This window comes from Thalassophryne amazonica, chromosome 19, assembly GCF_902500255.1.
Source record: "Thalassophryne amazonica chromosome 19, fThaAma1.1, whole genome shotgun sequence".
Classification (NCBI taxonomy): Eukaryota; Metazoa; Chordata; class Actinopteri; order Batrachoidiformes; family Batrachoididae; genus Thalassophryne; species Thalassophryne amazonica.
In genome coordinates, this window is record NC_047121.1 from 919,790 (window position 1) to 935,684 (window position 15,895).

Below are 15,895 nucleotides of genomic sequence, written 5' to 3' on the forward strand. Positions count from 1 at the left end.
CCAGCTCCAGGAGTAATAACCATAGCCGAGGTTCATCTGGGATCCAAAGTCACATACAGGAGCTTTTTGCGTCTCCCAGAGGACCGTCCCATCAAACTCCAGGAGATACCCCCATGACCAAACAAACCCAGCCCCGGCCACCCACGGCCAGTTGGACCCACAGTCATATTTCCCCCCAGAGGACATCACAGTCATACCCTGAGGATGGAAACTGGGAGAAACATAACAAACCCCAAGCCCCCAGTGGACACACAAACAACCCCGGGGGAAAACAAAAAATGGAAAAACCTGTTGCCCCCCCCCAGAACCCAGAGAGACCTTGGAAACCCTCCAGAACCAGTTGTCAGATACTGTAATGGCAAACAGCTCAAAACAACTGAATCCAGGGGAGAAAACAGGACAAAACGACCCCAACCCCACCCCCTCAGCGCAGGGGAAACTGGAAGTACATCCAGTGTCATTACCTATGACTATACCTAAAAGTCAAATGGGAGGAGTGGAACTGCGGTAATGGCGTACGGCACAAAACGGCGCCACGCCCCCGATTTTCAACCCAGCTCCTAGCTGGAAGTATATTCCACTGCATCAAACCTCAGCCACGCCGATGGCGTACGGCTTCAACGGCGCACTGAGGCCAGAGGTGGAACAGGGAATTAACATAAAATAAAACGCCCCTAAACCCCCCCCTCCCAGGTGCAGAGGTTTTCTGGGAAACCCCCAGCGTCACCAACCTGCACCACCCCAGCAACACTAATGACAAACAGTACAGCAGTGACTAGGGTTGGAGGTAGAGGACCGGGAAATAAAAAAAACGACCCAATCACCCCTCCCTCATCACCCCCCAGAGGACATTTACAATCAAACCCTGGGGGGTGGGACTAAAATAAAAACCTAACAAACAATAAATATAAATAAAATGAAAAGTACATGTGCACCGATATCCAGCAGCATTGAATGTGGAGTATGATGACTTGCATTTACTTTTTTTTTTTTTTTTTTGGTCATTCACCTTGCTCCTGTGGCCAAAGTGACAGTCCAAGCTTTGAGGAGTGATTAATTTGCCTCTCACCTCTCAGCCTCAAACCTTCACCTTAAGTCAAACACTCTCATCGAGACACCACTAGACACGTGCACAGATACATCTGTGTCAACACAGCTATTGTCCTACCACAAACTTAAATGAGTGAGTTTTGGCATCTAATTGACATTTGATTACCTGAGTCCAGTACTGTGCTCCAGACAGCCTATCTGTCCATACCACCGGACCAACTACCAGTGCTATAACCCACACAAAAACAGTTTAAATTCCACATATAAAACCCCACAATTAATAAAGCAACAAGAAACTAACTGATAAGTGACTTATACCGTCAGGCTCAAAAAATGGAACATCTATGTTCTACCTTAAGAGCTGTGACGGTAATGTGGCTCAGTCACCAGCAGGGGGAGCCATAGTGCTAAAAATGAAAAGCCCTGTGGCAACCGAGTAAACTCAACACACACTGCTTTACTTGTGGGCAGCTACGTGTAGCATATAGCTAAAGTGTGATTTAACTAATAAGTCCGGAGCTGATACAACAGACGTAGTAGCTATCTTCACCCGGGGAGACGGGGCTACGACTGTAACAGCAGGACGCAAAGCGACCCGTGCTGCAGAACTCCGCCGTGCGCGTTCACCCTCCAGTCACACACTCATGCAGCTCCTGTCTAACCTCTCATCCGGTTGGAGTGTGAAGCGAAGCCATCTCTGATCACGCTTAAAGCCAATTCCATAGACAAGGCAATATCACAGGAACACGGCTGCAAGAGAGTTCAAACTATTATTCACTTTTAGGATCACTGACACGCACAACCCGGGCGGAGAGCACCCGCAACTGATCCCGGATAACTTCCAACGTCTGCTGCCACCTTCCCGGCACGGTACCGACTCTGCTGCCGCTGGGTCCGTGATGTTTGGCCAGAAGATTTTGTTCTGTGTGCCGACGCGGCCCGGAGGACCCGAACCAGCGTCTGACCGTACCCAGCGTTAAAAGAACAGAGAGCGGTTCAAAGAAAACAGATTAACCAACTGTGTAATAATGTGCAAAAGGGAGCAGCGGTCTGGCATGGGAGGACGGCGCGCGCAAATGGACCGGAGCCACAAATGTTCTGGACTCAGGAACCCTGCTGACACCCCCCCAGGCGGCTGCACGGCCCACCGAGTCTGTGAAGAGGAGAACGAGGTTAGTCAGCCCAAACCTTCAACTCAGAGGGAAGTTCACACAAGCATATACTCAGCAAACACTTCCAGGCTTACGTTAAAGGTAGCTCCTCACCGCAAGTGCCAACCAACACTTTCCATGAACGGCGGTGAGGAGCGAACCAAACAATTAGCGTAACACGCTCAATTACAGCTGTTAATTATTAGAAACCATAAACATTAAGGTACCTCAGGAAGTGCGCAGTACAGCTTGAGAACCTCACTTCTCCTCTCTCACAGACACGTGCGTCAAACCTGGAGCGGTCCTCAGCGTCTATTGTAACTAAGCTTATCTCTCCAAGTCAGCCTCACACGGATGGCACAAAGGTAATCCTCTGGCAAAGAAGCCCTGTATCTTCAGGGCTTAAATCCAGCAGGCCTCATCAGGGAATGCACTCCAGCTGTTCTCCTGTTGATCTGCACGTGTAGACAGGCAGCAGGTGCAGGCAATGAGTAAGGTTCTCTGATCCTCTGCACACTTCACCTCTTCTCAACTCAGGACCAAATGCAAACCACCTGGGGAGACACAGAGAAAGCAGGCCCAGCCAAACACCCCCCACTCCATGACAGTAATTCAACAACCAGTACAGCCCAATCCACTTTTATGCCTACTGGGTCTTATACGTGGATCACTTAAAGACTATAATAATACTGTACACCTTCTGTTTATGATAGGACAGAAAGCCATTATGACCAAATGGGTTGGAGATGAACCTCCATCATTACAATTGTGGAGAACATTAATATTGGACGTTCTTTCTTTGGAAAAACTGAGATTCTGTGTTGATGGTCAATCTGCAATATTTGTAGACTGATTCGGCAAGGTATTGCAATATCTGAGAACTTGGGGCAGAAACGTCTGAAAAGTTTTGATACTCAACTGGCAGATTAATGTTTATGCTGTACCCTTTGCCCCCCCGTTTTTTTTTTTTTTTTTTTTGAATTGTATATTTACATTTGGATCTGTAAAGGAAAAAGATGTGTTTGACTGTACTGGACCATTAATGTTTAATGTTTAACAAATGTTCAATAAAATAATTAAAAAAAAAAAAGAAAAGTAGAGGCCCCAAGATACTTCCTTGGGGAATTCCGCACATGACCATAGCAGGTTCAAACATGACACCACTCACATTAACCATTTGGTTTCTACCTGACAAATAAGAGTTGAACCATTTAATAGCATCAGATGTAAAACCAATTTGTAAATCAGAATGTCATGGTTAACCATGTCGAAAGGCTTATGAAGATCAAGTAAGACCACTCCTCAGTAATTGCCACAATCAATAATCAGTTTCACCTTTGATAAAATCGGTTAAATATAGCAAACATGATTCAGTTGAATAAGACTTTCTAAATCCTGACTGTAAATTATACAACAGATCTTGTGATTGAACATATTCATATACCTGATTGAATACCACGTTCCAAAACCTTTTCGACTCTACATAAAACTGAAACTGGCCCATAGTCGCTACACACAATGTTCACAATGTGAGTGATACAAGGAATGATAACCTCAGCAGCATCGATTACACATCTGGCTGGCATGTTATCAAGCCCAGTGGCTTTGGACCTATCCAGTTCATTCAGCACTTTTTCAACTTTGTGAACAGGCACCAATATCAAGCAAACGACTCCTTTAACACACCTTTGTTCTGGTAAAAGTTAATAATAAACTCTTTACCAAACCTGCCCAGTGGGCTGGGTAATTGATCTTCCAGTGTACTAGCAATATTAATAAAGAAGTTATGAAACACAGTAGCAATTGTAGCTTTATCAAAATTAACAGTCCCATCTATTTCAAGACCAATGTTCCATTTGCTTTTTTTTCCACTGTGTTAGCTCCAAGTTCCTTTAAGAATTGCCAGAACTTTTTCAGATCCGTTTTATGGTTCACCACAGTTTCCTGAAAATAATTAGCCTTAGACAATCTCTGTGCCTTATTACACACTCACTCTCACTCATCTTCAACTGTTTAGTCCAATCAAGGGTCACGGAGGGCTGGAGCGTATCCCAGCAGTCACAGAGCGCAAGGCGGGGTACACCCAGGACAGGACGCCAGTCTGTCGCAGGGCCACAAACAGACAAACAAACACATCCACATCCACTCGCACACCTACAGACAATTTAAAGATTCCAATCCATCTAATCCGCATGTCTTTGGATGTGGGAGGAAACTGGAGCACCTGGAGGAAACCCACGCAAACATGGGGGAGAACATGCAAACTCCACACAGAAAGGCCACAGGCTGGAATTGAACCCATGACCTTCGCTGTGAGGCAACAGTGCTAACCACTAAGCCACTGTGCTACCGCCTTATTACACAACTTTTTAAAATCATTAAACTTACTTTGATCCTTAGACTGTTTGTACTCATGTGTGCCTTGTCTCTACTGACAATACAGTCCAAAATTTCCTTGGTAAACCATTTTTCTGTACATTGTTTTATTGTGACAGTTTTCAGTGGTGCTAACAAATTCAGAACACCCAAGAACAATGTTTTAAAATTGTGCCTGGCTCTTTCTACATCACTACTGTGAATGACTGTAACATGGTTTTGGTAAAATATTCATGTTGAAGTCTGAGTGCCCAGCAGCTCTCCACACTGTTTTTCCTCCTTGTTTCCTGCAGACTAGCTGAAAGTGAAGCTGGACTTCCCTATGACCAGGAGTCGATGGCCATCATCCATCTGAACAACACAACGGTCATGTACCTGAAGGAGGTCACCAAGTTCCTGGCCATGGTCTGCTTCCTCCGCAGGGAAGGCTTTGAGAGGAAAGGTCAGTGACTCTGATCATCAGCAAGCCGAGTCACTTCCTCCCTCGTTTGTCCAACCTGAGGGCCTGAGAGCCGATACTCAACAACCACCTCGACACCCCAGTAGTTGTGGGCGGATCAATCCAAATATCGATATTTATATTTCATTCATTCATTACATAATCATTTCACATGAACAAAAAGGAACACAAAGAAGATCAATCTTGTATTCTCTGCTCCTTTTAAAAAAGAAATCCGTTTGTTTCATCACTTCCAACCTGAACGTCATCTCCTCGTCAAGTCATCAAGCATCAAACACATTAACAGCAACGTAATTTTCTTACGTTTCAGCAGTTGCATCCATTGTTCGTCTAACTTTCTAGATTCCGTCATTATTTTTTCCTTATATGTTTTCTTAAATTTATAGACATTTGTACAACCTTTAAGTTCTTCTTTTAATGCATTCCAAAGTTTAACTCTATAAGCAGAGGGACACTTCTGCTTCTTAGTGCAAACTATATTTCCTTCTATGGCAAACGGCCTGTGTAACAATGGCAAATAAATTTTAGAGGTCATCTGGCAAAGTTTTTGCTTAGGGCCCTGTCCCATTGGGGAGAGGATTAAATGCGCATGAATTGAGTACACAAAATGCGGGCGTTCGTTGTTGTCCGCAACAAAAATGGCCAAAAATGACAAACATCCCAGTATGAATTATGGATATATTAATAATATATAGTGAATATATGATGAACAATCACGGTTATATAACGCATGTAGTGAGGAAACTGATCCGACACATTGAGATTATCACGGCAGTATTACGGGTGTATTATGAATGCATCGCGCACGTGTTGCGCGTACACGGCATCTGCATTACGGTCATAAAAGAAGCGCACTCGGGCCGTTGGCATCACTATTCACACCAACAATACAGCCTCTGGAGCATTTGCTGGACTTGGACAAGTTGATCACAGAGTGTTGTCATGCGAGGGTTAACTGTTCATGAGTTTGGGGAGCGGGAGGGGGAGGAGTGTGAGACGAAATTTGTTTTTCTTTTTTTTTTTTTTTTTGAGTGAGTTGTGGCTAAACAGCAACTCTTCCTTTTGTTGGTGTTAAATAAAAGTCCTGGATTGCAGCAGCTACGTCTTTGTGGATCTACACAGCCGGACCGGCACTGACTGGCAGGTATGTCACTTTCTGCCACATATAGTACTTTGAGTTTACGTGATGTGTTTGTTATGCATTCACAGATTGTCCACAAATCAGCTGCAAAGCAGATGTAATAAAAACGCTTTATTCGTGGCCAGTTTGTATGCAGTCGCTACAACATATTTTAGTTTGTGATGTGGACATGATGGGCACGATATATATCTGTTTTACACACTGTCCCGGTCCACTGCCAAGCCGCAAATCCCCGTCAGTTATGGATATCAGCGGTTAACGGCAGATATACAGCGCATAGAGTGAGTATGTATTGTGTATGAATTGAGTATATATGGAGTATGTAAGGCGAATGTCATCCGCATTCAGATTTTTGAGCTACTCAAAAATCCTGGCTGCGGACATACGTGCCTCTGCGGATGATCACGGACGTGTTCGGATGACGGCCGACTCATACAGGCATGTTACACGGATATTGTGGATGTTTGGCGAATATGGACCAATTCTGTGCGCAATCCATACACAAATCCTCCTAAACGCCAGTGGGACAGGGCTCTTAGCTTCCCACATAATAAGAGCAATTTTTTAAGTCAACAAGATCCTTAAATTTTAATTGATTGGTTGCAATAGATAAACTATTGGTATGCTCTCTGTATATCTTTTTGTTGATGATTCTAATAACTCTTTTTGTAATAAATACAAGGACTTAGTGGTACTGCTGTATGTGTTACTCCAGACTTCAGTACAACAACTGAAGTCTGGGAGAATCACTGAGCAGTACAGCATACGCAACAAATTACAGTCAGGCTGAGTGGCGGCGAGGCACAGACAGAGGCACAGACAGAGGCTGGACACAAATGCAGGCTCTCAAACTGGACGTATGAGTAAAAATACTGGTCTTTATTACAGGCAGGGGTTCAGTAACAGGAAGGCAGTCCACGGAGCAAAAGTACCAGGCAGGGGTGAGACAGATGACGTGGTCAAAAACAAGCAGGGTCAGTACACGAGCAAACTGGGTTTTCAGAGCTGAGGCAAAAACAGGATCCGGTACACAGAGCAGAATCAAAACACAGCTCGAACAAAAACAGGACGAGATGAAGTGCTGGTAAGTGATGGACATCATCAACAAACGAGCAGTGAGGGAGTGAACAGATGCAGTTTAAATAAGGAAGACGATGACAGGAAAACAAGGTGCACATGAGGATGAAGGATCTGGAAAGGGGGCGTGGCTGACAGATGAGGAACAGGTGCAAGAGAATGAGGGAGGAAAACGCAATGCAGGCAAACCAAAAGAAGTAAGTGCCTGGAAAATTTAAGGAGAAAAATGAGACATGCTTAAGGCAGACAATAATAAAAGTGAGCAAAACAAAAGGGGGGAAAAAACTAGGAAATAATGTGACTAATCAAAGTGGAAAACCAGGAGATCAATAATAATAATAAACAAAACTAGAACAGAACTGACACTGAATAAAATATAGAAATAAATACAATGACAATACAAAATTACTAAGAAATAAATCACAAATGGAACATAATCAGATAGAAAACACTGAAGATAAACAATAAGCAAAACCTGTGACTAAAGCATAATGATAAGCTAAACCAATACATACATGGCAAATAAAATAAAAGATAACCAAGAATGGAACTAGTGACTACATACATGAATACATGAGAACCAAGAATACAATAAAGAACCAAAACCCGAGACAGAATACTACATGAACAATCAGAACCAGACAAGAATGAAAACAATCAAGCAGCAAAAACATGAAAACAAAGTCAAGAATGGGCTAAACTGAAGGAAAATAAAATTTAATCTATGTGGGCTTTCCAGTTTAATTTTTTTAATTTTTCTTCCAAAACAACACCAAGAAACTTAACGTCATTAACTCTTTCCATCATTAATAATTCCATCAGTGGTCATTTACACATCATTACTCATTCTCTGATTATTCCAGTTCAAAGACAACTTATTTTAATTTAACCAATTTCTCACATTTATCATTTCTACTCCAATTCTTTCTGTTATTTCCAACAAGTTACAGTTTCTGGGTGATTATATATTGGTATCATCAGCAAACAACAACAACAAAAAAAACATTTTCAATGATTTACAAATATCATTAATAAAAATTAAAAAAAAGCAATGGCCCTGAAACAGATCATTGCAGGACTCCACATTTCACCTCTCTACAATCAGAATTTAGCCCATTAATATGAACATACTGTTGATGGTTTGTAATATCAATACCAATGTTGCTATCAATATTGATCAATACTAGTGTAATGAGATCAATACTTTAATTTCAGTTTCTCTACTGTGCTCTGCTGCATTCAGAAAAGAAGTGCATAATTTTCAATACAATATGCCCAAGAGTGGGCCACAGGTCCTTAAAAAATTTTGTTGGTATCAAATTGAACAGACATGTTGTGTTTTGACAGAGTTACAAGTTTCCTCAGCACACCCAGAGAAATGATATCCAATTCGGTTTCGTTAAATATAGGTGATGTATCAGTGATGGCACCCACATCAGTAACACGGTGTGGTGGCCAGACTAAGGCATGCTGGGATATATTTGACCTAATGTCATCTATTTTCTCACTCACTCACTCATCTTCAACCGCTTTTCAGGGTTCGGGTCGTGGGGGCAACAGCTCCAGCAGGGGACGCCAGACTTCCCTTTCCTGTGCCACATTGACCACCTCTGACTGGGGCATCCCGAGGCATTCCCAGGCCATTGTGGAGATACAATCTCTCCACCTAGTCCTGGGTCTTCCCCGGGATCTCCTCTCAGATGGACGTGCCTGGAACACCTCCCTTGGGAGGCACCCAGGAGGCATCCTTACCAGATGCCCGAACCACCACAGCTGGCTCCTTTCAATGCGAAGCAGCAGCAACTCACAGGTGGCTGTCTGTGAATAAGTGTTAGGAACAGGAACTTTGAATTATGCCTGTTTTTGTTAATCAGTTCAGAGTACAACCTCTGGCAAAAATTATGGAATCACCGGCCGCAGAGGATGTTCATTCAGTTGTTTAATTTTGTAGAAAAAAAGCAGATCACAGACATGACACAAAACTAAAGTCATTTCAAATGGCAACTTTCTGGCTTCACTAACGGTTACTTTTTTAGACCAAGCAGAGGAAAAAAATATGGAATCACTCAATTATGATGAAAAAATTATGGAATCACCCTATAAATTTTCATCCCCCAAATTAACACCTGCATCAAATCAATCAATCAATCAATCAATCAATTTTTTTATATAGCGCCAAATCACAACAAACAGTTGCCCCAAGGCGCTTTATATTGTAAGGCAACGCCATACAATAATTATGTAAAACCCCAACGGTCAAAACGACCCCCTGTGAGCAAGCACTTGGCTACAGTGGGAAGGAAAAACTCCCTTTTAACAGGAAGAAACCTCCAGCAGAACCAGGCTCAGGGAGGGGCAGTCTTCTGCTGGGACTGGTTGGGGCTGAGGGAGAGAACCAGGAAAAAGACATGCTGTGGAGGGGAGCAGAGATCGATCACTAATGATTAAATGCAGAGTGGTGCATACAGAGCAAAAAGAGAAAGAAACAGTGCATCATGGGAACCCCCCAGCAGTCTACGTCTATAGCAGCATAACTAAGGGATGGTTCAGGGTCACCTGATCCAGCCCTAACTATAAGCTTTAGCAAAAAGGAAAGTTTTAAGCCTAATCTTAAAAGTAGAGAGGGTGTCTGTCTCCCTGATCTGAATTGGGAGCTGGTTCCACAGGAGAGGAGCCTGAAAGCTGAAGGCTCTGCCTCCCATTCTACTCTTACAAACCCTAGGAACTACAAGTAAGCCTGCAGTCTGAGAGCGAAGCGCTCTATTGGGGTGATATGGTACTACGAGGTCCCTAAGATAAGATGGGACCTGATTATTCAAAACCTTATAAGTAAGAAGAAGAATTTTAAATTCTATTCTAGAATTAACAGGAAGCCAATGAAGAGAGGCCAATATGGGTGAGATATGCTCTCTCCTTCTAGTCCCCGTCAGTACTCTAGCTGCAGCATTTTGAATTAACTGAAGGCTTTTTAGGGAACTTTTAGGACAACCTGATAATAATGAATTACAATAGTCCAGCCTAGAGGAAATAAATGCATGAATTAGTTTTTCAGCATCACTCTGAGACAAGACCTTTCTGATTTTAGAGATATTGCATAAATGCAAAAAAGCAGTCCTACATATTTGTTTAATATGCGCTTTGAATGACATATCCTGATCAAAAATGACTCCAAGATTTCTCACAGTATTACTAGAGGCCAGGGTAATGCCATCCAGAGTAAGGATCTGGTTAGACACCATGTTTCTACGATTTGTGGGGCCAAGTACAATAACTTCAGTTTTATCTGAGTTTAAAAGCAGGAAATTAGAGGTCATCCATGTCTTTATGTCTGTAAGACAATCCTGCAGTTTAGCTAATTGGTGTGTGTCCTCTGGCTTCATGGATAGATAAAGCTGGGTATCATCTGCGTAACAATGAAAATTTAAGCAATACCGTCTAATAATACTGCCTAAGGGAAGCATGTATAAAGTGAATAAAATTGGTCCTAGCACAGAACCTTGTGGAACTCCATAATTAACTTTAGTCTGTGAAGAAGATTCCCCATTTACATGAACAAATTGTAATCTATTAGACAAATATGATTCAAACCACCGCAGCGCAGTGCCTTTAATACCTATGGCATGCTCTAATCTCTGTAATAAAATTTTATGGTCAACAGTATCAAAAGCAGCACTGAGGTCTAACAGAACAAGCACAGAGATGAGTCCACTGTCCGAGGCCATAAGAAGATCATTTGTAACCTTCACTAATGCTGTTTCTGTACTATGATGAATTCTAAAACCTGACTGAAACTCTTCAAATAGACCATTCCTCTGCAGATGATCAGTTAGCTGTTTTACAACTACCCTTTCAAGAATTTTTGAGAGAAAAGGAAGGTTGGAGATTGGCCTATAATTAGCTAAGATAGCTGGGTCAAGTGATGGCTTTTTAAGTAATGGTTTAATTACTGCCACCTTAAAAGCCTGTGGTACATAGCCAACTAACAAAGATAGATTGATCATATTTAAGATCGAAGCATTAAATAATGGTAAGGCTTCCTTGAGCAGCCTGGTAGGAATGGGGTCTAATAAACATGTTGATGGTTTGGATGAAGTAACTAATGAAAATAACTCAGACAGAACAATCGGACAGAAAGAGTCTAACCAAATACCGGCATCACTGAAAGCAGCCAAAGATAACGATACGTCTTTGGGATGGTTATGAGTAATTTTTTCTCTAATAGTTAAAATTTTGTTAGCAAAGAAAGTCATGAAGTCATTACTAGTTAAAGTTAATGGAATACTCAGCTCAATAGAGCTCTGACTCTTTGTCAGCCTGGCTACAGTGCTGAAAAGAAACCTGGGGTTGTTCTTATTTTCTTCAATTAGTGATGAGTAGAAAGATGTCCTAGCTTTACGGAGGGCTTTTTTATAGAGCAACAGACTCTTTTTCCAGGCTAAGTGAAGATCTTCTAAATTAGTGAGACGCCATTTCCTCTCCAACTTACGGGTTATCTGCTTTAAGCTGCGAGTTTGTGAGTTATACCACGGAGTCAGACACTTCTGATTTAAAGCTCTCTTTTTCAGAGGAGCTACAGCATCCAAAGTTGTCTTCAATGAGGATGTAAAACTACTGACGAGATACTCTATCTCCCTTACAGAGTTTAGGTAGCTACTCTGCACTGTGTTGGTATATGGCATTAGAGAACATAAAGAAGGAATCATATCCTTAAACCTAGTTACAGCGCTTTCTGAAAGACTTCTAGTGTAATGAAACTTATTCCCCACTGCTGGGTAGTCCATCAGAGTAAATGTAAATGTTATTAAGAAATGATCAGACAGAAGGGAGTTTTCAGGGAATACTGTTAAGTCTTCTATTTCCATACCATAAGTCAGAACAAGATCTAAGATATGATTAAAGTGGTGGGTGGACTCATTTACTTTTTGAGCAAAGCCAATAGAGTCTAATAATAGATTAAATGCAGTGTTGAGGCTGTCATTCTCAGCATCTGTGTGGATGTTAAAATCGCCCACTATAATTATCTTATCTGAGCTAAGCACTAAGTCAGACAAAAGGTCTGAAAATTCACAGAGAAACTCACAGTAACGACCAGGTGGACGATAGATAATAACAAATAAAACTGGTTTTTGGGACTTCCAATTTGGATGGACAAGACTAAGAGACAAGCTTTCAAATGAATTAAAGCTCTGTCTGGGTTTTGGATTAATTAATAAGCTGGAATGGAAGATTGCTGCTAATCCTCCGCCCCGGCCCGTGCTACGAGCATTCTGACAGTTAGTGTGACTCGGGGGTGTTGACTCATTTAAACTAACATATTCATCCTGCTGTAACCAGGTTTCTGTTAGGCAGAATAAATCAATATGTTGATCAATTATTATATCATTTACCAACAGGGACTTAGAAGAGAGAGACCTAATGTTTAATAGACCACATTTAACTGTTTTAGTCTGTGGTGCAATTGAAGGTGCTATATTATTTTTTCTTTTTGAATTTTTATGCTTAAATAGATTTTTGCTGGTTATTGGTAGTCTGGGAGCAGGCACCGTCTCTACGGGGATGGGTCAAATCAGATCTGCTCGTTGACATTGACCCTATGTGTCTTTTTGCAAGGAATGTTTTTGCAGTTTTTGCTCTATGGCAAGATGCATTATCATCTTGAAAAATGATTTCATCATCTCCAAACATCCTTTCAATTGTCCAAAATATCAACGTAAACTTGTGCATTTATTGATGATGTAATGACAGCCATCTCCCCAGTGCCTTTACCTGACATGCAGCCCCATATCATCAATGACTGTGGAAATTGACATGTTCTCTTCAGGCAGTCATCTTTATAAATCTCATTGGAAAGGCACCAAACAAAAGTTCCAGCATCATCACCTTGCCCAATGCAGATTCAAGATTCATCACTGAATATGACTTTCATCCAGTCATCCACAGTCCACAATTGCTTTTCCTTAGCCCATTGTAACCTTGTTTTTTTCTGTTTAGGTGTTAATGATGGCTTTCGTTTAGCTTTTCTGTATGTAAATCCCATTTCCTTTAGGTGGTTTCTTACAGTTCGGTCACAGACGTTGACTCCAGTTTCCTCCCATTCGTTCCTGTTTTGTTGTGCATTTTCGATTTTTGAGACATATTGCTTTAAGTTTTCTGTCTTGACGCTTTGATGTCTTCCTTGGTCTACCAGTATGTTTGCCTTTAACAACCTTCCCATGCTGTTTGTATTTGGTCCAGAGTTTAGACACAGCTGACTGTGAACAACCAACATCTTTTGCAACATTGCGTGATGATTTACCCTCTTTTAAGAGTTTGATAATCCTCTCCTTTGTTTCAATTGACATCTCTCGTGTTGGAGCCATGATTCATGTCAGTCCACTTGGTGCAACAGCTCTCCAAGGTGTGATCACTCCTTTTTAGATGCAGAGTAACGAGCAGATCTAATATGATGCAGGTGTTAGTTTTGGGGATGAAAATTTACAGGGTGATTCCATAATTTTTTCCTTTTTTTCCTGATTTCTTATAGTGTTTCTTAAAGCCAGAAAGTTGCCATTTGAAATGACTTTAGTTTTGTGTCATGTCTGTGATCGGCTTTTTTTCTACAAACTTAAACTACTGAATGAACATCCTCCGAGGCCGGTGATTCCATAATTTTTGCCAGGGGTTGTAGTAGGCCTGCTTTGTAGCCAGTAGTGTATGCTTATAGTCTAGAATAACATTTTTGAACTATGCCACTTTTGCTCCAGGCCTCCAGACTTATGCTTGAGGCCACATAAATGATCCAAGGCCGATTTTTTTTTTTTTTTTTTTGGGGGGGGGGGGGGGGGGGCGTTATATCTAGGTAGTGTTCCATAATTAGATCATTTGTAAACAATGATTTTGAGGACAGTGATCGTATGTTAATGAGACCCAAAGTGTGGACTGAGTAACAGTTTTGGTCAGTTTTGGGTTGACATTTGGACTGTTGTTATTTGGGGGTGGTTCCAAAGTAATATATGTAAAATGCCTTAGGTTAGGTTTGGGTTTGTGAAGTTCCTCATGGGTTGAAGGTCATAGACACAATTTTAATTCATTTTATTAGTAATTGGAGCGTGCCGTGGCCTCAACTTTACCTAAATTCTGGGTCTTTTAGTGAAGTTTAGGGCTAGTGGCCGGCGATCACCTTAGTATTTCTCTGTTTCTTCTTGTTGTTTAATGCTGACTAATTATACTGTATTTTTGTCTTTCTTATGTCTTCTGTTTTTTCTCTCTGTTTAAGGTGCAGCTGCATCCAGAGATGGGTGTGGTATTTGTGCTGGAGACCCTCCTGTCCTGTGCACCAACAGCATTTCCTGTATATTTGTTTTGTGAATTGTTCTGCAATGTTTCTGTGTAGGCTCTCAGTTGTCCAGGTGGTTTCCATAGTAGAGAAGCTTGAATCTTCGACTGGACTGGGTTGCTTGGCACGGGGACATTTCACTTCAAATCGCAGAAGCTTCCTCAGCTAAAATTCTTGTCGAGAAGAAATTCTCGACAAGAGTCAAGACAGAAGTCAGACCACCAGAGCAAGAATTTTAGCTGAGGAAGCTTCTGCGATTTGAAGTGAAATGTCCCCGTGCCAAGCAACCCAGTCCAGTCGAAGATTCAAGCTTCTCTACTATGTTCTGTAATTTATGTCTGTATCATGGCCCAAGCAGAGGGTCACCCCTTTGAGTCTGATCTGCTTCAGGTTTCTTCCTCAGGGGGAGTTTTTCCTTACCACTGTTGCTCTGGGGGTTAGACTTTACTTGTGTGAAGTGCCTTGAGGCAACTGTGTTGTGATTTGGTGTTATATAAATGAACATAAATTGAAATTGAAAATTGTGAATACAATTTAAAGCAGGGGCTTAAATCATTTTCAAAATGTGCATCATGAAACAGCAGCAGACAAGACTGTGTGCTCAGATTCAATCAGATTTGGACATCCCAAAATATTCATGAACCACTTCAATGTGCGTTCTAACACAGGAAAACAACCAAACATACAAACAGTAGTTTAAGCTTTGTGATCTGAAAAACAGTTTTCTTTTTTCTTTGCAGGATTAATCGACTACAATTTCCATTGCTTCAAAAAAGCCATCCAGGAGGTTTTTGATGTTCGAGTAAAGGTTCAACAGAATCGCAAACTCCTCAGTCAGAGGAGATGGAGCAACCTGACAGTGGCCAGCAGAGGGTTTGACAACCCCCACTGAGAGCTGTGACATCACATTTCAAACATAAATATCATTGAGAAGATTCTGCTTACTGCTGTGTGTGTGCGCGTGTGTGTTTGTGTGTGTGTGTGTGTGTCCAGTCTGATGTCACAGATGAGTTTTCAGTTTTCTACTGAGTCTTCCTAGTGTTCCAGTGATTCCTATGTTTTAACCTTCTGACCTAAGTTTGCCTAACATCTTTGGGACATTGTTGTATTATTTGTTACTCACCTTCTGCTTGCTTCATGGTTATCCTTACTGATGTGATCATGAAAAACTGCTGCCTGGCCTCTGCTGGATTGGAAGTCACACAAAAAGGTCTCGAAAACTATAGTATATTTTCCATGAAGGCCATTCTGTATAATGTCAGAGTTATCTGTGTATTTTTCCCAAATCCGTCAGTGTCAAGTTCAAGTTTATTTCAGTTCAAGGA

General features: G+C 41.6%; 1 pseudogene; it reads left to right on the forward strand.

Annotated features, from left to right (window-relative positions):
* LOC117500800 overlaps positions 1-15,504 on the forward strand; it is a 203,646-nt pseudogene extending 188,142 nt beyond the window's left edge.
* The last annotated feature ends 391 nt before the right edge of the window (positions 15,505-15,895 follow it).